Here is a 23,175-nt window from a genome sequence, read left to right as displayed (position 1 = left end):
ATACATAATATTCCTTTATAATATAACAATTATTAAATAATACATAAAATTCCTTTATAACAGGATATTTTACATGTTCACTGTTCCCTTTGTACAGCCTTTTATTCACAACTATAAGATTCTTATCACATAATAAAGTCTTCCTTTCTCTGTATCCTTCTTTTACCAGACTTAGTAGATAGTTTACATTATTGAATACATTATTAACTTATTAATAATAAATTGGGTTCTATGCTTGATTCTACCACAAGATTGTTTGAATATAAATTAGCCATTCCTGAACCAAGCTGCATTAACCTGTTCCCTTAACTGTATTCTTAATACGATGGATCTACCCATACTTAATTAATTTTATTCATGGCTTTTCTTTAAGGACAACAAACATCCAAGTTCTTGTATATAACACTGATTATAGTAGACACTTAGTAGATGTTTATTGGATTATATATTTCAATTTTCAGAATTCATTTTAAAAGAAATCATATATATTGAAACTTGAGATTTTCAATGCATTATATAACATGGTCACAAACCCTAATTAAATCTGGTTTCCTGCCCCAAGACTCTGGTCATGGACTTTTGCTTGTTATGCCTCTGGCTCCTTAACCTCTAAGAGCTGATGATGAAAACTTTGTGTTTCACCACAGAGAAATTCTAAACCATTCTCTCCCTTGATGTTTTAAATCCACACTAGGGATAAAGTTTTCCTGCCCTAATATCTACCAGCTTTCTGCCCTAAGGGAGGTTTGGAAATTGTTTCTGTGAAGAGTTTTGAACTCCTGAAATTTTTCTAACCTACTCACAAGTTCAAGAAAGCAACACTGGGCTTCCCTGGTGGCACAGTGGTTGAGAGTCCGCCTGCCGAAGCAGGGGGCACAGGTTCGTGCCCTGGTCCGGGAAGATCACACATGCCGCGGAGCGGCTGGGCCCGTGAGCCATGGCTGCTGAGTCTGCGTGTCCGGAGCCCGTGCTGTGCAGTGGGAGAGGCCGCAACAGTGAGAGGCCCGCGTACCGAAAAAAAAAAAAAAGAAAGCAACACTATGCTTAAATTTTTGCAAAAGTTAAAAGACTCCTGTTCTAAAGGAACTTTTCTTTAAGAAGAGCATGAAAAGAAATAGATAAGTTTATTTCTATGAAATAAGCTCAAGAAATGTTTACTTTAGAAGGCTTGCTAAAGTTTCCTTCTATAGGTTTTTTTGTTTGTTTTCTGTTTTTTTTAAATATTTATTTGGCTGTACCTGGTCTTAGTTGCAGCATGCGTGCTCTTAGTTGCGGCATGCAGGATCTTTAGTTGCAGCACGCGGGATCTAGTTCCCTGACCAAGGATCAAACCCAGGCCCCCTGCATTGGGAGCTCAGAGTCTTAACCACTGGACCATCAGGGAAGTCCCATAGGCTTTTTTTTTTTTTTAATAATTTTTATTGGAGTATAGTTGCTTTACAATGTTGTGTTCCTTTCTACTGTATGGCAAAATGAATCGGAGATATATACATATATCTCCTCTCTTCTTTGGATTTCCTTCTCATTTTGGTCCCCACAGTGAATTAAGTAGAGTTTCCTGTGCTATACAGTATGTTCTCATTAGTTGCCTATTTTATACATAGTATCAGTAGTGTATATGTATCAATCCCAATCTCCCAATTCCTCCCACCCCACCCCTTTTCCCCCTTGGTATCCATACATTTGTTCTCTTTTTTTAAAGTGACTTTTTTAAAAAAAGATTTTCATGCCACTTTATATATATAGTCTTCTGTTGAAGTATAACTGATTAGATGTGTGTGCATGTGTGTTTAAACTTTTACTGCTTCAAGACTATTGTTTATCTGGGAGAAAACTCTCATTATTGCATTTTACCAAATTTCTACAAGTCTGGAATTCTCACCATCTTAGAAGACCTTGAAAGAAATGAACTCTGCAGCAATTTAAAACTCACACTGCACCTAACACTCAGATATTGGTTTCCAATTCCATTCTCCAATAAGAGGAACCAGGGGTCCTTGGAGGTATGGCTGATTCAAGGGCTGGAAAAGTAAGTGTACAAGATGAGCCTAGAGCATCACAGTGCCAGAAAATGAGAAAGAGCTCAAAACCAAACAAGCAAACAAACAAATGAACAAAAGCAGTGATGGAGGTATGTTAAAGGGGCATGGGAGCCAATGGTCAAAACTGGAACAATTGGAGCAAAAAATAAGTAAAGTAATATTGGTATAAAATAAATATCCACTAGTCCATACTGATATAAACAAATTATTGAATAAAAAAATAAATGGGGAGGAAGAGACAAATCTCTGGTGTGGAAAAATATCAAATAATTTTCATAGCTACTACAGACTCAAGGAGGTAGATCACAACTTCCTAGCCCTTCGGCATGAGTTGCTCACAGTGACACCCTTCCAAAGAGTCCAGTATGGAAAGGGGAAATAAAAGTATAATTTGCAGTGGAAAAACCTGACAAACACTACCTGTCAGGTGATTAAGGTTAATATCAACAGTGATAAGTCATGTGGATAGTCTATACCCTTGATATGATATGATGAGAATTTTACCTCCGTGGTCTTACTCCCCCAAACCATAACCCTATACTAATCAGAAAATACCAGGCATGACCCAACTGAGGCACATCAGAACACCTGACCAGTTTTACTCAAAACTGCCAAGGTCATCAAAAACAAATAAAGTCTGAGAAAAGGTCACAGCCAAAAGAAGCCTAAGGAAACACGACAACTAAATGTAATGTATCCTGGATGGGATCTTGGAACAGAAAAAGGACATTAGGTAAAAAGTTTAAAAATCTGAATGAAGTATGGACTTTAGTTTTTTAAAAAAAAATCAGAATAAACATATTCTCCAGAGAAAAAAAGATGATGACTGTTACGTATATGGCTGTAACTAGACACATATTAATTACGTATCTCACCAAGTATTTTATACTAAGAATGTTGTATTACAAAACCAATCTGCACTACAATGAAGAAAGTGAAAAATAATTACTTTCTATACAAGATGGATTCTCTGATAAAGACAATTCCGATGGTATTTAAAATACAGAAGACTGAAAAACAGATCAAGTTCAGGGTTTGAGACCCTCCTCAATACATGCAGCTCCCCAAATTTCTAGCCTTTCATTTCACTTGTTACCATTTCTCTCTAAATTCAACTCTTTTGATGATTTTATTTACATTCATTGCTTTAGCTATTGCTTCCCTGCCACTGACTCTCAAATTTACATTTCTTAACCTTTCTTTTGTTTCAGATCTCCAGTTACATCCTAAGACAAATGCCCTGCTGAACACATATGAATCAGAACCTGTATCTCCTACCAAAAACCTGTCTGTCCTTCCAGTTTTATTATCGTCAAAGGTGTAGTCACCTTCTCTCCCTCAAGCTAGAAAGCATAACATCACCTTCAACTAGTACTTGTCTCTCCTTCCGCTTCCCATTGATCTCCAATTCCCATCCAACCTAAATTAGAATTTCTTAAATAGTTCCTGACCTTTCCAAATCCTATCACAGTCTAAATCTAAAGATCTCACTATCTCAGCAAAGTCTCCTAATTAGTCACCCTGCTTCTATTTCTTTTCCCTTCATTAATCCATTTTCCTCCATAAAGCCACAATCATCCTCTGAAAACACAGATCTTATCATTGCCACCATAATACAGATCAAATTCCTTAGCAAAGCAAGAGAGATCCTTCACACCTGCCCCAACCTAGTTCTCTAGCTCTTTCCCTCAAAGCAGCACTCCCCAAATCCCACTTCTTCTCAGCCACATGGACCCTTGTTGGCCCCTGAGACTCCATACACTTTTATTTATTTTTCAATTAATTTTTATTGGAGTAGAGTTGATTTACAATGTTGTGTTAGTTTCTGCTGTACAGCAAAGTGAATCAATTTTACATATACATATATCCACTCTTTTTTAGATCCTATTCCTATATAGGTCATTACAGTGTATTGAGTAGAGTTCCTTGTGCTATACAGTAGGTCCTTATTAGTTATCTATTTTATATATAGTAGTGTGTATCTGTCAATCTCAATCTCCCAATTTATCCCTCCCACCTCCCTTTCCCCCTTGGTAACCATAAGTTTGTTTTTTACATCTGTGAGTCTATTATTTCTGTTTTGTAAATAGGTTCATTTGTACCATTCTTTTATATTTTTTAATTTGTCTTTCTCTGACTTACTTCACTCAGTATGACAATCTCTAGGTCCACACAGGTCACTGCAAATGGCATTATTTTGTTCTTTTTTATGGCTGAGTAATATTTCATTGTATATATATACCACATCTTCTTTATCCATTCCTCCATCGATGGGCATTTAGGTTGCTTCCATATCCTGGCTATTGTAAACAGTGCTGCAATGAACACTGGGATACACATATCTTTCTGAATTATGGTTTTCTCCAGATATATGCCCAGGAGTGGCAAGGGATTAATCTCCAAAATACACAAACAGCTCATGCAACTCAATATCGAAAAAACAAAAACCTAATCAAAAAATGGGCAGAAGATCTAAATAGACATTTCTCCAAGAAAGACATACAGATGGCCAAGAGGCACATGAAAAGATGCTCAACATCACTAATTATCAGAGAAATGCAAATCAAAACTATAATGAGGTATCACCTCACAGCAGTAAGAATGGCCATCATCAAAACAAACATCTATAAACGATCAATGCTGGAGAGGGTGTGGAGGAAAGGGAACCCTCCTACACTGATGGTGGGAATGTAAATTGGTACAGCCACTATGGAGAACAGTATGGAGGCTCCTTAAAAAAGTACTAAAAATAGAGCTACCATTTGATCCATACACTTTTAGACCTGTCTGCCCTAGCATGCAGCTCATACTGATGAATGCTCTTCCCTCTAAAATCTACTTGAGAAATCATTGTCACATATCAAGTACTCACTTGTGACACCTTCCTAGACCCCCACATTCAGAATTGGTCCCTTCCTTTTCTGTTCTCTCAGAACATTTTATTTCTGCTCTTCATACTGCTCCTATTGTACCTTATATTACAGTTAAACATGTACATCTTTCCTACTCAAAAATGATCCTTGGATCTGTAACGTTTTCATATAGTGAAAGCTTGTTAGAAATGAAAAATTTCAGTCCCCAACTTAGACCTCACCAAATCAAATTTGTCAGTAACAAAATCCCCAGTATGCACATGTGAGTTTGAGAAACACTGATATACACCTCTGCCCTATAGTTCCTTGAAAGGTCTCACTCACTTTTATAATGCTCTCTCTCCATCCACACCGATTTTAGTATCCTACACCCAGCTCATGTTTAATAAACATGTGTTAAATAAAACGTGTTTAGTGTCAATTATAAAATATTCTGATGCCTGGCTATAATGTCCTTGTCATAATCCTTGTTATGAGGATGATGCTTGAAAATGGGTTCTTTTATTACTTGAGTACTTGACTTGAGTTTTTGATAGACACTCCTTGTACCAAATTCCACAGAATGGTGCAGGAGGTTTTAGTGTATAATTAGTGTGGTGACACTTCATTTAACCAAATATTATTCCTTCTTCCTGATTTATTAAAAGTCATTTTGCATGACTTCTTTAAAATGCAGTGAATAAAACCTAATCATATCTGGTTTAACATTGTATAATAATGCACTGGGGACTTCAAGCAATCTGAGAGGGAGGTGGGAGTCATTGATTTAAAATTTATTCTAAGAATAATTACGCACTAATTCAGCACAGATGAGAATCAAGGCTTGAGAAAATATAGTTCACTAACATGAGAAAAAGAATCAATTCTCTCAATGGCTTACTTAATGCCACAAGTATTTCAAGATTACACAGCTCTTATTCATAAAGCATTATTTTCAATAATCTTTGGAGATTTGCTTAAACCAATCATAATATTTCTGTGAGATATTTATGGAACAGGTCTTATCTTCCATTTTCATACCAAGCAATATAGACGATCTAATGAGCTTGTTCAAGGTCATTCCAAAAAGCAGATGTGAGGCCTAAAACTCAGATCTCCTAGTAACACTAATACCACTCTTGGGAGGATATTATGAAAATTAAATGAGTTAATGTTTGTAAAGTGCTTAGGACAGTGCCTAGTACTTGATAAGCTTTACATAAGTATTTGTTGTTTAATGAATAGATAGGTGGGTGGGAGGTAAGATACAGGCAGATAAATTTGCGGTCTCGATGATAAACTCAAGAAGAAATGTGACATCTTTTATATGTCTTGCCGCCTATTATTTAAGCCTTCTGAATAGGGCAGTATGAGTAGAATTTAGAAAACACAGAAAGTAATCTTCTGTCTCAATTCTGTACCACCCCCTCATGTTTTGTTAATAGGCCTTCTTACCGTAGAAGGAGAGTATGTTAACTCAACAGACACCATTTGGTGGTTTTGGTCTAAGGGAAACAGAGGACTTCTTCAGCATGAGGCCTCAGTTAAAATTCATACACATTATCTAGAACTGGGATCAGTTTTCTCTCATCGGCAGTACAAGTGCATTTGCTAGAATATGTGACATCTTCAGCCCTGAAACTGATGACGAAGGAAGGTACATTTTCATGAGTGAGTAGCAATGAGCCCCATGTGATAGATGTGACCTGACTAGTTAGGCCAACCCTGTGGGACCCTAAAGTGGGTGCTTTAGGTAAGGAGGGACTTGGGTAATGGGTAAGCAGAGCTATTGCCTAAAACCCGTTTCATTGACTTCATAATTTTCTTAAAATTGGCCCTGCTCTCAGAAGCCAAGGGGGTATCAGAAGTGTCTCCTGAGGCTAATAATGCTGTCATCTATGAGATGAAGAACACTTAGCCCATATGAAACTAGGCCAAGTATATTAAAGTGTACCGTATTATTAAAGTGTATTGTTCCTACACATCTAAGAAGCACATTTTTTCCACATATTTTAATAGAATTCTGCAAAATTGGTGTTTCCTCTAATCTCTTAACATGAATTTTCCACCTCTCCAGAGATTCTAGAACATAATTTGCTATTTTTCTCTCTAATTATTTATTACTCAAAATGTGTAGCATAATCTCATTTCCCTTATTTTGATTGTCCTTAGTTAAAACCATTTTCTTTGACAGTGTTAATTTTAAGATTTATGTATATATTTTATATCTTTTAATGCTTTAACTTCTGTCAAATTGATTCCCAAGAATAATATTGCTGGCTTAGAAACTATAAGTATTTTAAATGTTATAGATTTTCCAGATTGTTTTCCAAAAAAAGGCTACAATATTTCACACTTCCACAGGCAATGATTGAGAGCTTCCTTTCCTGGAATGTCCGCCAGCAACAGGTGATATCACCAATTTTGAAATTTGCCAGTCCTGGGACTGTAAAGTGATATGCTATACTTTAAATGGTCTTTCTGTAGCTTTTTGTGAACTTCATGATCTTTTCTCCTTTGTTTTGACATTTAGATACGAAAATATAAACTGCTTATTCATATCCTTTGTATAAAAAAGATTTACAAATAAAAAATTAAATTTAAAAAACAGCACTTAGAAAAATAGAAATGTTTTTAAATTGATGTGTAAGTAAAGCTTCCTTTCCTATGAAAGAATTTAAATGATGTGACATTTTTAACTTCATCAGATTAAAAAATGTGATACTGAAGATCCATGGAGAACTAGCGCTGCTGATGAAATAGGAACCATCATTTTGTCGAGGAATGTGGCAGGAAGAACCACAGTTTTAATATTTAATGCATTGATACAATAATTCCACATTACACCCAAATCTCAAAAAAGCAATATAAACAAATATGGTAGTAAAGTTGGATTTTGTATTAACAAGTTGAAAAAATTCTAACTATCTGTCAAGAAGAACTTGGTTAAAAAACTATGGTATACCCATACAATAAAACACGAAACAGAATGAAGCAAATACTTGGCAGACACTTTCAAGAAACTAGGATGATATTGTGGTCAAAGACTCAGGTTTGGAGAAAGACAGTCCTTGGGTCAAACCTTAACTCCACCATTTATGATATACACTGTTCAGTTCCTCATCTGTGAAACAGAAATAGCTACCTTGGGGACTAGAAGTGAGAATTCAATAAGTTAATGTATATAAACTACATAGCACAGTGCATTTAGTTAATGATCAAAAAAGGCTAACTTAAAACTAGTGATATAACAATTTATCACAATCCTTAAAAACTACATTGATATGACAATACTTTTATCACAGTCTTTATTTTTATCAAAATATTAAAAATGTCTCAGGAATTCCCTGGTGGTCCAGTGGTTAGGACTCTGCGCTTCCACTGCTGGGGCCCCGGGTTCGATCCCTGGTCGAGGAACTAAGATCCCGCAAGTTGCGTGTGGCAGCCAAAAAAATTTGAAAAAAGTATCTGTTAAAGCATGTGGGGTAAATTATTGTAAAAGAGGCAGGAGGCAAAAAGTCAGAATGTAAATGTGTGTGGGTGTGTGTGTGTTTGTACGTGTGTGTTATGCTTAGAGACGTGCCTGGAAACATGCACAACATTATTTAACTGTGTTATCTCTGGGTGGTGGGATTTGGAATGATTTTCGCTTTCATCTTTGTACTTGCAAAGGTTTGATTCAATATTCTACCATAAACATATAACATCTTTATAAATGGGAAAACTATTTTCTAAAAGTGTGGTTAGAATATGCATCCAAATAAAGAACTATTATTTTCTAAGAAAAACAGACACTGAGTCTTTTCAAACATTGTACGTCTTTCAAAGTACTGTTAAGATGCCAATCAACTGCTATATACAAATGAAAAAATACATAAAATTAACATAGATCTCAATCATTTTAAAATTCAAAATGTCTCTGATGAAAATTGATGTAAAATACTCAATGTGACAAAGTAATAGGATTTCCTTCCATAAGACAAGAAACAAAATCAGTCTCAGGGTGCTAGAGTCATGCTGTGTACAGTTATGAGTTAGAGATTTCACACAACACAAAGTAAGGTCTTTCTGATACCCTTAATATGCTGTTTCTCCAAAAATGAACAAATAATGAACAGGAATCCTTGAGCAAACAAACCAATGGAAGGGCAAACACTTGTTATTCCTGATACTGGCTCTCTCAGATGAGCCTTCAGATTACCATGGAATGTGCCTGCCATTCTGGCATTCCCAGCATTCCTACTACGATGTAAGTACCAATTGCCAGCAGAATCTTAATCTGTTTTATACTACAGCCGTGAACTTGGATTTTCATGCTATACTTCCATAGAACAACAACAATTTTGTGCGTGCAATATTTACAATAGCAAAACATTAAAAATATCATAAATATCTAACATATGGGAAAGATTAAGGACATTAAATTAAGTAAATATTAAATACATCCAGTAATATAATTTTATGTAGCCCTTGAAATAACATTTACAAAGTTTTTACAGCATGTATTTCTGATATAATAGTATGGTAAAAAAGCAAACTAGAAAATTGTATAAAATGTATAAAAAACTTATAAAGAAATGTGCCCCAAATTAACTGTCTTTGTTGGTGGCATTTTAGGTAATCTCCCTCATTCTTTCTTCTTTTTTTTTTCTTTGCGGTACGCGGGCCTCTCACTGTTGTGGCCTCTCCCGTTGCGGAGCACAGGCTCCGGATGCGCAGGCCCAGCAGCCATGGCTCACAGGCCCAGCCGCTCCGTGGCATGTGGGATCTTCCCAGACCGGGGCACGAACCCATGTCCCCTGCATCAGCAGGCAGACTCTCAACCACTGCGCCACCAGGGAAGCCCTATTATTCTTTTTATATATTTTCCAGTTGAACTAGATCTTAAATATCATCTAATCCAAAAATCTTCACCTTCTGTAAAATGAAAGGAATCTAAGAAATTAAGTAACTTAGTCATGGTTTCACATAGACGTTGCAACCCAAGCCAGTATTCCTCTCTTCCACAGTACCATCTTGCTTCTCTTTGGGAGCATAGAACTATCATTTGGAAAAAATTATCTGTCCACATTTTTACCTTGATCCCACTATCTTCAAGCAAGCCCAACATGTCCAAAGACAGTTTAAATTCAGCTACTTGTTGCTAACATTTTAAAATGCGATCACTGGTCTTGACTATAAAGAATTAAGCTAACATGTACCAAGGCTTTGCATGTTAACTCACAATTAATGGGTTTAGCATCTACGTAAATTTAGGAGGGGGCTTCTCACCAAGGTAGAAGGTTGACTCAGGGTCCTAGCGAGGCAAATGGGGAACTGCTTGGCCACTAAATACTTAAAATAGCAAATAGGCAGAACATCTTTGTGCTTCTGGAAGAAACACTGAAAATCTGTAATAAAGAAATACCTAGGACAGTAGTTTTCAACAAGTGGTCCAGGACCAACACATTAGCATTACCTGGGAACTTATTATTTCTTAACCCACCTCCCTATCCTTACTGAATCAGATCAACTGGAAGTAGGGCCCAGCAATCTGTGATTTGACAAACTTTCCAGATAATTCTAATGCATACTAAGTTTGAGAATCATAGTCCTAGCAAATCGGTAGATACTATGGTCAAACTTTGCCAAAACCATGTTGCTTAAGCAAATATTCAGGGAAGGATTCCTTTTACCTTCTGATAAGTATAAAATACAGAGCTAGCAATTAGAGAAGCAGGGACCCCTGAGAGTCACTTCTGTCCTCTACACTCCTTAATCACTTGTTTGGTCACTCTGATAACGAGTTGGAATGCTAAACAGAGTTTTTAAATTCCAGGAGTTCCCTGCTCTAAATAGATCATTTTGTTGCACAGATGATGAGATTCACATATGACTTTCATGTTTTTCCTTAGACAAAGAGCTGAAATGAGTTATTATTATTAAAGGTTATTATTAGCTATTGGCAGAATTCTCCTTTCTTTGAAAACAGAGACATCACTGGCTTGACTGACTCTGAAACAAGGTTACAGAGAACTTTCACTAGAGGCAGTGGGCATGTGAGTTCTGTTCTTCAGCTGGTTTTGCTCAGACACATTCCGAAGCACATTTCATTTTGCTCTACAATACAGCTATTTCCTATCAAGCACTCACTATTTTTTCTCTAAACTTCAAAGAAGCAAATGATGCTTGAATATCTGAAGGAAATATTCAGCTCTTTTATTAGTATATTTGTAGGTTTATTTTTTCAATCGCTTATTCATTTAATTGTGTACCTACTAGGTATACACAAGGCACTGTCCTATGCAGGATAACGAATAAAAAGATGAACAAAATACTCCCTGTTCTACAAGAAGTTTGTCATATAAAAGGGGAGATGAGAGTAACAGACAAAAATTATAAAAATATAACAAAGCATAATCTAGGCATCAGAGGTATATGACTAACGTGTGATGAGGCCTTAGTTAACTTGTTTACCATTTCTAGTTTGAGGCGAATTTATGGGTGAATTTATGTATTAATTTGGATTTTAACAAATGGCAGAAAGGAGGAATTTCTAGGAGACAAAAGCCTCAATAGCACTGCAAAGTAGAAAGCTTTGAACTGTGATCAGGCAAAGGTGAGTAGCTCAATCAAAGTGGTTCTCCATTCTGCCCACATATTAATATCACCTGGGAAGCTTTTAAAAAAAAAGTAATGCCCAATGTCCGGAGAAAACTATAATTCAAAAAGATACATGCACCCCTATGTTCATTGCAGCGTTGTTTACAATAGTCAAGACATAGAGACAACCTAAATGTCCATCAACAGATGAACGGATAAAGAAGATGCGGTACTTATATACAATGGAATATTACTCAGCCATAAAAAAGAATGAAATAATGCCATTTGTAGCAACATGGATGGACCTAGAGATTATCATACTAAGTGAAGTAAGTCAGAAAGAGAAAGACAAATACCATATGATACCATTTATATGTGGAATCAAGACACATATGAACTTATCTATGAAATAGAAACTGACTCACAGACATAGATAGACGAGGTTGCAGAGGGGGAGAGGAGGGATGGATTGGGAGTTTGGGATTAGCAGATGTAAACTGTTATAAATAGAATGGATAAACAACAAGGTCCTACTGGATAGCACAGGGAACTATATTCAACATCCTGTGATAAGCTATAATGGAAAAGAATATGAAAAAGAATGCATATATATGTATAACTGAATCACTGTGTTGTACAGTAGAAATTAACACAGCATTGTAAATCAACAATACATCAATAAAATAAAGCTTTTAAAAAGAACTCAGGTAAAATAAGAACTTTAGGCCATAAAGTTAAGAATTTAAAAAAAAAAAGTGATACCCAGATCCAATCCCTTCCCCCCAAATTCTGATATAATTTTCTGAAGTGGGGCCTGGGCATTGGCTTCTTTAATTTTTATATTCCCTGGGTAATTCAAGAGTGAGGACAAGCCTGAGAGCCATGCTACCGCAGGGATATGGAGATGTCTGACTCCATGGCTTCGAATGCTGGGGTAAGAAATGTGCGTTCTGTTTAGGAGGAAATAAGAAATCATTAAACACTTCTGCACAGCAAAGTGATGTGAGCAGAGGTGTGCTTGTGGAATATTAAACTGGCACTTGTGGCGGGGATGTATAACAGAAGGCAGAGACGAGCATCTGGGAGAGCAATAGTTACTGTGATAGCACCAAAGAGGCACAGTAACTGTGAGGAATGTGGAGTCATGGCCAAGAGAAGGCATACCTTACAGGGCTTAGGGTGCCGGATCTGTGCTGTGGCTGAAGGAGAGAGAGGACCTGATGCGAGCTTTAGAGCCTAGGAGGTGAGGGAATGCCGTACTAGTCAGAGGAACATGGCTGGCAAGACCCACAGAATGGAAGCATCATGCATTATCCATTATTTATATATGCTGAGGCCCTGGGACACACAAATCAAAACTACCAGGTACCTGGAAAATCCATGCTTTCTCAAAACTTTGCCTATAGGAGACAGATTAGGATTCGACATTATTTAGAGGTTCTGTCCCAAGTGGAATATTTTTTTTGAGATATAAATGACATCTAACATTATATTAGTTTCAAGTGTACAACATAATGATTCTCTCTCTCTCTCTCTGGGTATGTGTGTGTATGTATACATATATATATATATGTTGTGAAATGATCACCACAATGAGTCTAGTTAACATCCATCACCACATATAGTTATACATTTTTTTGATAAGGAGAACCTTTACAATCTGTCTTAACAACTTTCAAATAGACGATACAGTATTATAACTCTAGTTACCGTGCTATATATTACATCTCCAGAACTTTTTTTTTTTAACATCTTTATTGGGGTATAATTGCTTTACAATGGTGTGTTAGTTTCTGCTTTATAACAAAGTGAATCAGTTATACATATACATATGTTCCCATATCTCTTCCCTCTTGCATCTTCCTCCCTCCCACCCTCCCTATCCCACCCCTCCAGGCGGTCACAAAGCACCGAGCTGATATCCCTGTGCTATGCGGCTGCTTCCCACTAGCTATCTACCTTACGTTTTGTAGTGTGTATATGTCCATGCCTACCCTTTGATCACCAGCCCCAGCCTCTGGCAACCACTGAGGAGTTCCCAGAGGAGATCACTGAATCTGTAGAAAGATGTCTTGAGGGAATATCAAGACAGGAGGAAAAAAAGATGGCTAGGGATCAATGTCCTGGAGAAAGCTCATATTTGGGGCAAAAACATAAAGAAGGAGGCATCAGAAAGGTGGGAGAAGCAGGCAAGGGCACTATCAAGGAAGTTAAGAGAGAAAAGGGTTTGTAAGAAAATCCTGGAGCATGTAGCGCCCCCTCAGTGCTAGGATAGGTATTTATTCCACTGATAAACACATTTCACCAAGTTTGAGAAACACTGCTAGAGTAAGATCACGGAAATTGAGAAATTATCTCAGTGAACTTACATTAAAGCCTAATTTACATTCCACCCATGCTCAAACATGCTCTTCTACCAAAAATAAGGCAATTGTAAATATGGTGGCTGGATTTTGTAACAAAAAGGAATTTCTTGGTAAATTCTGAAAGGACAATTTTGGTGGGGTGAAAATCTGATTATTGAGAGTTAATTAGAGAGAGATTAACAAGGGGAAAAAAAAAAACCAACTACTTTTCCTTAAGTCTTTGTTTCCCAAACTGTGGTTTGTACTTCCACAAAGAGACGCTGTTGAGAGGAAGCCACTTTAGCTAAAAATAAGATAGAAACCATATAAGATATCCAGAGTGAAATAGTAATTAACTGAGAAAAGTCAAGTCTAAAAAGGAAGTGATTCGGGACGTTTCAACGATATTTGTAACACTGAAAGTAGAAAGTAAAAGTGATACAAAAATTAAGAGGTGGTCTTGAAAATATGGTTAGATGCTCCTAAACTCCTACCAAATTGAGGACAAGGTCTAAAATATTTCAGGCAGCTAAATCTGATAATACACTAGCATAGTAAATGCACTGTATCTGGAGTCTCCAAACACCCTTAAATTAATCCACATACTCTGTCACTTGAAAGGTCCCATATGAAGGAGTTTGTTTTCCTTCCTAGAGTCTTTCTCCATCTAAATATAATACGAATATTTGTTTTTACAAATTAAATCTGTCACTTAGAGCACAGTTTAGTCTGTGGCAAAACCAAGCAAAAAAGTCTAAGTTCCAAACAAAGCAAAACAAACAAAAAACCCCCAGTCTCTTCAATTCTAAAGAAATATGAAAAGAACAATGATCTGTAATAAATTACTTATAAAAAAAATAAAAACTTATAAAATTTTCCATGCTGCATCTTTTTAAAAAATAAAAGAAGGAAGTGCATTTAAAGAAACAGTACAAAGAAAGTATCTGCAAAGCTGCATTAAACATTTCCCAGCTATGGAAAACTCAAATACCCAATCTGGTTTCTATGAAACTTAAAAAGATCAAACAATTAGAAAGAAGCTAGGCTTGAAGGAGAAATGCTAGGGATTTCAGTAAACATCTGGTTACCATTTTCAATTGAAAGAACTAACGCACTTAAGGAAGTAGTTTAGTTTCTTTGGAGTAAAAATGAGACAGTGGCTTTTTGTTCCCTTTTGCACAGTGGAGGGTAAAGGAAACATCAGACTGGAGAGGTCACTCACAGCTCAACTTTTATAAATAAGAAAGTTTTTTTTTTCAAAAACTAAAGTAAATTGAACTCAGGTCCCTGTAGTATAAACAACTCAACCGAGTTAAGGTTAAATAAACATTCCTTGAGCTCTCCTGTGCCAGTTAAAGAACAAATTCTGTTCGGCTGTAAACACAGTAATTCTATGAGCAATGAGGAAAATAACAATAAATGCGAACACACAATTACCATGTGTCATAACACAAAAAAATAGAACAGTGCAGCCCTATACGTTTCTCTGATTCAATGTCTTTTCTTTTCTAGTTCGATTAACTGAAGGCACAGAAGCACTTCTGATACCGTGTAAAACCTATTACTTGCCTAATAGAAAACGTATGTCCAGTGTGTTCGAGGAGAAATACCGACAAGGCAAAACACACTGTGCCCTTTTTTTTTTTTTTTTTTTTGCGGTACGCTGGCCTCTCACTGTTGTGGCCTCCCGCTATTGTGGCCTCTCTCGCGTTGCGGAGCACAGGCTCCGGACGCGCAGGCTCAGCGGCCATGGCCCACGGGCCCACGGGCCCAGCCGCTCCGCGGCCTGTGGGATCTTCCCAGACCGGGGCACGAACCCGTGTCCCCTGCATCTGCAGGCGGACTCTCAATCACTGTGCCACCAGGGAAGCCCCACTGTGTCTTTTAAATGGGGCCTTTACTCTTTTGTCTTCCTGCTAAACAGTTGTAATGCACATTAAATTCAGGAAGGCAGCAGGAGTGCTGGTGTGGGGCTGGAGGGGAAGAGGAATGAGGTGTTCATTAGGCTCTGAAATTTTAACTGATGAGAAGAAGCATCTGTTATGAACGTGCACTGCTAGCCAAAAGGGACCGTCTCCAATTTTGCCTCCAGTACACGTTTCTCCACTCCTTCTTTGCTTCCCCTTCCTCTCTTCTGCCCAGAGGACAGGAGGCTAAAAGCAAAGACTCAAGGAAAGGAATCCTAAAATGACAGAGGTTTAAAATCTTGTCTTGCTTTCTCTCATTCTGTGTTGTATAAATGTTAGCGCCCGTCCCAGAACCGCAGATTTGAAAAGGGCGTCGATGGTGATTTTACTCATTCTCCTGGCTGATAAAGCAGCCCCTCAGCAGCATCCCTGCTTTGCTCCCATTCCAACGAAACTTCCTACTCTTTGAAATGGGCTGTTCCATTGCTGGATGAGTCTGATTGATACAACGTTCATCCTTCAGCTGGTCCTATGCCTTCTAGGGTTACCACAAATAAATCTTGTACTCAAGCGACCCGTTAAACAGCGGGAATACAAAAATACTGGCCCAACTACTTGCAGGGCCTCCCAGAAACGGTCTTTTCAATAGGAACAATCTATTTTCCCGTTCCTGCTACAGTTCTGGTTTCTGCTGCAACTGTAGAAATATGCCCTCTTCAAGTATACATAAATAATTCTGACCCAACGATAAAATATGCTCTGCGTCAGAGTCTCTGGAACTACATATTACTTAGACTCTACCCTGGGAGCAAGTTTAAAACTTTTGGAAAACATTTATTTTCTCTTAGGCCACTATTCATTCTACGAACTATGACAATGATTTACTAAATAGTACCTCGATGCTATGAAAGAGAAAAATTTGATGGTGCCTCTTTCTTTTTCTTTAGAGAAGTACATGTTATAAAAATCCTGGGTCATATGATATGTTTTTCCAAAGCAAGGGACTGGAAGGGCATGAAAGTGAGTATTTTACACTATGCTAAGAAAAGAACCAGAAGGCGTAAGGCAGAGGACACAAACAGGACCTAAATGACATGATGGGGGTTTTGACCTTTAATGTCTACATTCACGAGCTGAAAAAGCTATATGCTTACTTTTCCGTGTCCTTTACTGGAGAGAATCTTTAGGTAACACTGTGCGTTCTATTGTTTTACGGAATATTAAAACTTCAAGGAATCAATCATCACCTCTAAGCAGATAACCTACAAATCTACATCTCCTGCCCTGACCTCCAGTCTCTGCTAAATACATCCATATGGAAACCTCAAGGCACCCGAGTCTGAGTATGTTCAGAACTAAACCCATCCGCCCTCCCTAGAAAACCAATAGGCTGAGGAACACCGCTAAACGTGGCAGAGGAATCTTGAAAACCAAAGAGGGGAACAAATGGACACAAGCATTAAAAACCTCAACAGTATAGAACTGTTTTATGTGTAAAGTATTAGCTCTATCTACTACTGAATTTCTGGTTGCATTATTTTTGTTATAAGAGATTTGAGCATGAAAAGAATACCAGTGTTCCTATAAAGCTACATAAAAATGAAATGTTGATGAATTAAATTTTAATGTGAAAGTCTGAACTACATAGGTAGTTCACTTATTAAGGGGCTCAACTGTTGGTGTACTATTTTATCCTCATTTATTCATGTATCCAATAAGTATTTATTGCGTGCCCCTATGTGGAGGGCTTCGTTTTATGTGATGAGCTGAGCAGACAGGGCTCCTGACCTCAAGGAGTTTACAGATTTTTTAGAAGTTTAGCTGTTTTTTCCTAATGGAATGATCCAAGAGACTGTGTGTTGGAATTTCAGGAGGGTTTACAACACAGATCTGTCAATGAAAACATGTTAAATTGGGAGGGAGACTTGGAAAGGATAGGACCTGATAGGGAGACCTATCAAGTTCATTTAATGCAAAATATCTAGTAGCAGCACCCTTCTGCTACTGATAGAACCCACTTTAAACGTACCTCTCCACAAAGGAATATTCACAATCTCCTTTCTGTATCTAGTTCCTGACAGCAGTAGCAATATTACCTCCCATATTTAGAGTGCCTACCACGTGGCATTCTCAGAACCATCTCAAAACAATCCACTACAGAAGAGAAAACTAGGGCTTTGAGAGGCTAACTTGCCCAGGGTAGTGTAACCATTAAAGGTAACACTAGGGAGTCCAACCCAGGTTCAGTCTTAACTCCACAGCTTATTCCCTTTAATTACCACAGTCTACTAGCTCCCCAAGGAAGCAATTATCGCGGTTAAGCTCTTCTTACTTAATTTAAATCTCAACTTCCTTATGGCTTCTTTTTGAATACATATATATTTTGTAATACATTTTCCATTACAAAAGTTAAGGTTGGTCTATAAGAGATGTTTCTTTTCCATATAAACTGCAGAAACAGCTTCTGGCAAGTAGCCATTATAAATAAACCTTCAAAATTAGACTAGATTTCAAATGATACATGGATGTGTTGGACATTTTTAAGAGTGCAGGTGAATGCAAACAAAACTATGGGAGGAGAGAAACTATAAAATTATAAACAAGGAAGGAAATAGGCTTTTTCTTCTTTAATATATTTTCCACAACATTAAGTAGTGATCTGTATCTCTCGCTCTGTTAACTATATCTTTTAATAGTGCATCCCAAGAACACAGTTGGGTAAATGACAGTGTCCTTCTTAGTGGGGGGAAAGCTGTAGCAATATTATTTAAAACACGATCTCCAAACACAATATATCAAATGTAGTATCAATACAAATATCGATAAATACTATTTATCACAGTATTAACCCTTGCCCTTCCTAGAAATGCTTTCACTATACCATGCTATCATGTTACACTCTCAGCTCGCATTGGAAGGTTGCTTTGTGAACCAAGATGACATCCACTTCGTCTGCAATACAAATGTTGCTCTGACCCTTGACCCGTTACATAATGTCATCAACTTAATAATCCTTTTGAAAAAGTTGTTTTAAATGTACTACTTGGGCATGTCGAAGATCAGCGGAAGGAATTATAGAACTCCCTCCTTCCTGAGAGCGAAACCTCTATTCTTTCCCTTGTTGCTCTGGGTACTTGGCAGCTCAAGCCAAAATTAAGCCGAAATTATGGTAGCTAAGAGGAATATCCAGTTTGAGCCCTAATTTTATATTTCCATTTTAGTAATCTTATTATTATATGTTTGACTATAAACCATCAAATCCTTTTTGAATGAGGTTTGATGTAAGTTAAAACCTAACCTACCTCAGTCCTAGAGTTTAACCATCAGCTTGGTCTGAAATCAGATGACATAGAATTAGTCTAGATCCATGGGTCAGCAAATGTTTTCTGTAAAGGGCCCAATAATAAATATTTTAGGCCTTAAGAGCCATACAGTCTCTGTTGCAACTACTCAACTCTGCTGTTGTAGAAAAAAGGCCAAAGACAGTATAAAAACAAATGCGTGGCTGTGTTCCAATCAAACTTTGTTTACAGAAACAGGCGTTGGGCCAGACTTGGCCAGTGGGCCATGGTTTGCCAACCCCTGGCAAGAAAATTTCTATGGTCTTTCACTTTCTGTACTTCTTCAAAAACCATTCCATGTAAAACCCCCAAGTTACAAAAACAAGAGCAATTTGAAACCGTAAGAGTGACTCCAATTCTGTAGCTTTGATAGCAGTTGACATTTGTTTTTCACGTTGACTATATAATACACTTAATGTAACAGTGCAGGATGTACTCAGGAGTGGACAGAAAATTGCTAAATATGCTCTACTCTTCAAGTATACATAAATAATTCTGATCTAATGATAAAGTCCGTTGAATCAGAGTCTCCTGAGTCACACCCTTCTTGGATGTTGCCATGGGAATAGGTTAAGAACTTTTTTGGAAAACACCTACTCTTTTAGGCCACTATACTGTTCCACTTACTAAAGCACTGATTTACTAAATACTATCTAGATACTAGGAAAGGGAAGAATTGGTTGGTCCTTCCAATCTTTTCCTTTAGAGAATTACACGTTCTTACAAATGCAGGGACGTAAGATATATTTTTCCAAAGAAGGGTATTGAAGGACCATAAATGTATATGTTTTACATTCTGCTAAGTTTTGTAGGCATAAATCTGTAAAGACAATTGTCCTCTTACTGTTCTCAAAATCAGCTTAAAGTCAAAATGCTGGTACATAACTATACCAATAAATTTTAAGTAGTTCAATGGCATTGTAGCAAGCAGACTTTTATATCGTTTTATTCCCAAAATTAACTTTAAACATTGCTATTCTTTGAACCAAGAGTATATCCCTTAGGACAATGCTCCCCAAACTAGGTTACATGTCAGAATTACCTGTGTCTGTTTTTAACATATAAATTTCTGGGTCCCACTACCAGACTACTGAATGAGAAAAATATCGATGGGGCTTTACTTTGTTTCTTCCCAGAACTCTGATGCGTGTGGACAAAGTGATTAAATTCTCACTACACACTCTTGTGAAGTAAAAATTCATTACTGCGTTTAGCAGATAAGAGAGCTAGGACTCAGAGAACTGAACTTGCTTAAGGTCAAGTATACACAGCCTTAGAGTCGTTCCGGTTAGAACCACCAATTTCTGTTATATCATAGAATGGAATTAACTGGGGAAAAACATAATGCCCATATTTGAATTTACAACCCAAGACTGGTTACTTTTCCTTTCAATAAATGTTTACTAAATTAGTGGGAAAATTAAATACAATATGAAGCCCAAATGTGACTCTGCAAGGACAGATTATACTTAATCGTAGGACGTTGCCTGCCTGAACTAGCACCCTTTAATTTTTTCTAATTTTTATCCATTTCTGGCCTTAAATGGTAAAAAAAAAAAAAAAAAAAAAGTGGCCCCATGCCGGAAAAAGGCCACCTGTGCTTCAAAGGATGGCACAAAAAAGAGATCAGAAGAAATGGTGGGGGTCAAGTCAAAAGAGGATTGGAAAGCAGGTGGAATAAGTGAGTAGATTAGGGAAAACGCCTTTTATATTTATTTTCCTAGGACTAAAAATGTATTTTATAAATGTGTCAAATCTGCACCTGAGTACTTTGTGGGAGTGCCTATTTTGTTTTTCATGTAATATTTTCAAACTTCAGGTTAGCAAACAGCAATGGTGAAAAGAAAGAGAGGTGGGGTAGGTCTCCAGATCATTCTGAATTGCTTCCACTTTCCCCAAGCTGCTCAACATGGAGAGATGAAGTTTAAGTGTACCAATATAGCATCCCACTCGCTGCTGCTGTACACATAGTAAAATAAGCATGGGGTGGCTATGTGGAACTAAAGAAACAAAATTTTTACAAGAATCAAATCTCTAGAAAATATTTTTGACAGTAAGGGCTTCAGTTCAAACATAATTTGTAGATTAAATGTGTGGCCATGGAAAATAAGCTGCAATAAAAAAGTGGCTTTTTTTTCTGTAGGTTAGATAATCAGGGACATGTTAGATGGCGGTCATAGAACTTTTTTTATCTCAGGTATTCAATGCACATGCTCTCACAGTGAAAACTACAAAATCAAATGAAGAACCAAAAACCAATTTCCCATACTTGTGAAATTGCTACCCTTTCTTGAGGCTGATCCAGGAAAAATATCTTACTATACAAAGTAAAAGAATACCCAGAAAGAGGCATGGATATTTTCAAAGCTGAGGAAATGTGGGGAAAGGGAGCCAAATCAGTATTTACACTGATAAATTCTGGTGACACCATCTAGTTATCTCGCGCTATGGGCCCAGCAGCTCCCTTTGCTGCCAGATTCTATTGCCTTCAGGCTCTCTTTGCACTTTCTTGGTATTTGGAAGCTGCAAAGTCATCCTCCTTTTTCTTGTAAAACTGACTCAAGGACATCAAGGGAGAGAAGAGCCATATTCCTTGTTTTGCAACTGGAGAAAACTGAAAACTGGAATTGAAGTTGAAATGCACAGATAATCCAAGTTGTGCCTATACACAGTCAGTAGCAGCACGAAGGAGACAGAAGAACATGGGAATTTCAGACAATAGTGTTGTGTTATCAGGGCCGATGCTCTGCAGGATTCCAGGAGCACAGCTCATGTGGCACAAAGGCGGTGGTTATACAGTCAAGCACCTGGTTCAGCGATGGGCTAAAATAATTTACGGGATGAGAGGAAGACTAAATGTTTTACATCTTTCCTTAATACCAACAACAGCTATTCTGATCAGTGGTTTTCTGACAATATCATTTATGGATGTTCCAGAACTTTAGATTGGTCCTTCTTAATAGAACCAACCCCAGCGAGGTTTGTAAACTTGGTTTCCAGCTGCTTTGATATTCCAGAGCATTCAACTTCCCTTTTGTTTTTCTTATGTGTTTCCAAAAGCTCTAGATTTCCATACTTCTCCTGGGGGCGGGGACCAGCAAATGGCATTCCTGAAGACCTGTGCTAATGACCTCTGCACATTTTTAAGAACTTTCTTTTCATCAAAGTGGATCTCTTGGGGCTTTCTTCCCTGGGAGCTTTGTTAGCTAAGCAGCTTATAACTTTACCGCCAACATGGTAAAAGGTCGTGAAGAGTAATCATGGCTAAATGTCCCCCAGCCTCTTCCACTGACCAGCATAAACCAGCACTTTAAAGAGCAAGGGGGAACCTAACTGAAGAGCAAGTGCTACCGGGAAGTCAAGATGGCTGAAAGTGAAATGACAAAGAAAATTATTGTGGCACCGGGATCTGACTTTTTCTCCCAAAGGAAACCATCACAGAGATCAGCAGTGGATTCAAATTGCTTTTCCTCCCCTCCCTTTTGATAAAAAGGAAAACGGATACACTGTGTTGTCGTAAAGAGAAAAATCTGATTGGCTCATGGAGAACGAGTGCTATACATCCTGGTAGCTCTAATAATGATAGGTTAGTGCAGGATAAGGGGCCAAAAGAGGGAGTGGGCAACACGGAGGTGAAGAGGGCGAGCACAGAAGTGAGAGCTGGAACACAGGAGTTCAAATCCTGCCTTTCCATCACCCCAGGTTTAAGATACAAGGTGAGTCACTGCACCTCTCCAAGCCTGTTTCCTCTTCTGGAATTGGGGAAGGAATGAATATTTCTTAATCTTAGGGCACTCAGGGGCCTTCAGTGAGGATTAAATGAGGCCATGAATACAGGATACAACATGTCACATGGTTAGTTACTCAAGAAATGTCAGCTGTTACTGTTATTGCCCTTTTTGACCCTCATCACCTACTCAACTTTTTCTTCAAATAACTTGTTTAAAAACTTGTCTCCTATTTTTCACTTCAAATGACAGAAATAAAAAGTGCTTGACTAGTAATGGCGTGTGAGATAAATATCTATACTTCTTTTGCATTTAGAACCAATCTGTGAATCACATTTAAGCTGGCTTCTCGAAACAATTTCCAGCACATTCTACTTG

At 37.6% G+C, this 23,175-nt stretch overlaps 1 protein-coding gene across 3 annotated transcripts in view; it reads right to left on the bottom strand.

Annotated features, from left to right (window-relative positions):
- CPED1 (cadherin like and PC-esterase domain containing 1) overlaps positions 1 to 23,175 on the bottom strand; it is a 300,014-nt gene that overhangs the window by 238,429 nt on the left and 38,410 nt on the right. The window lies entirely within an intron of this gene.

Source organism: Monodon monoceros, unplaced genomic scaffold, assembly GCF_005190385.1.
Source record: "Monodon monoceros isolate NGI ecotype Baffin Bay Population unplaced genomic scaffold, NGI_Narwhal_1 Super_Scaffold_2, whole genome shotgun sequence".
NCBI classification, from domain to species: Eukaryota; Metazoa; Chordata; class Mammalia; order Artiodactyla; family Monodontidae; genus Monodon; species Monodon monoceros.
This window is presented reverse-complemented; position numbering and strand designations above follow the sequence as displayed.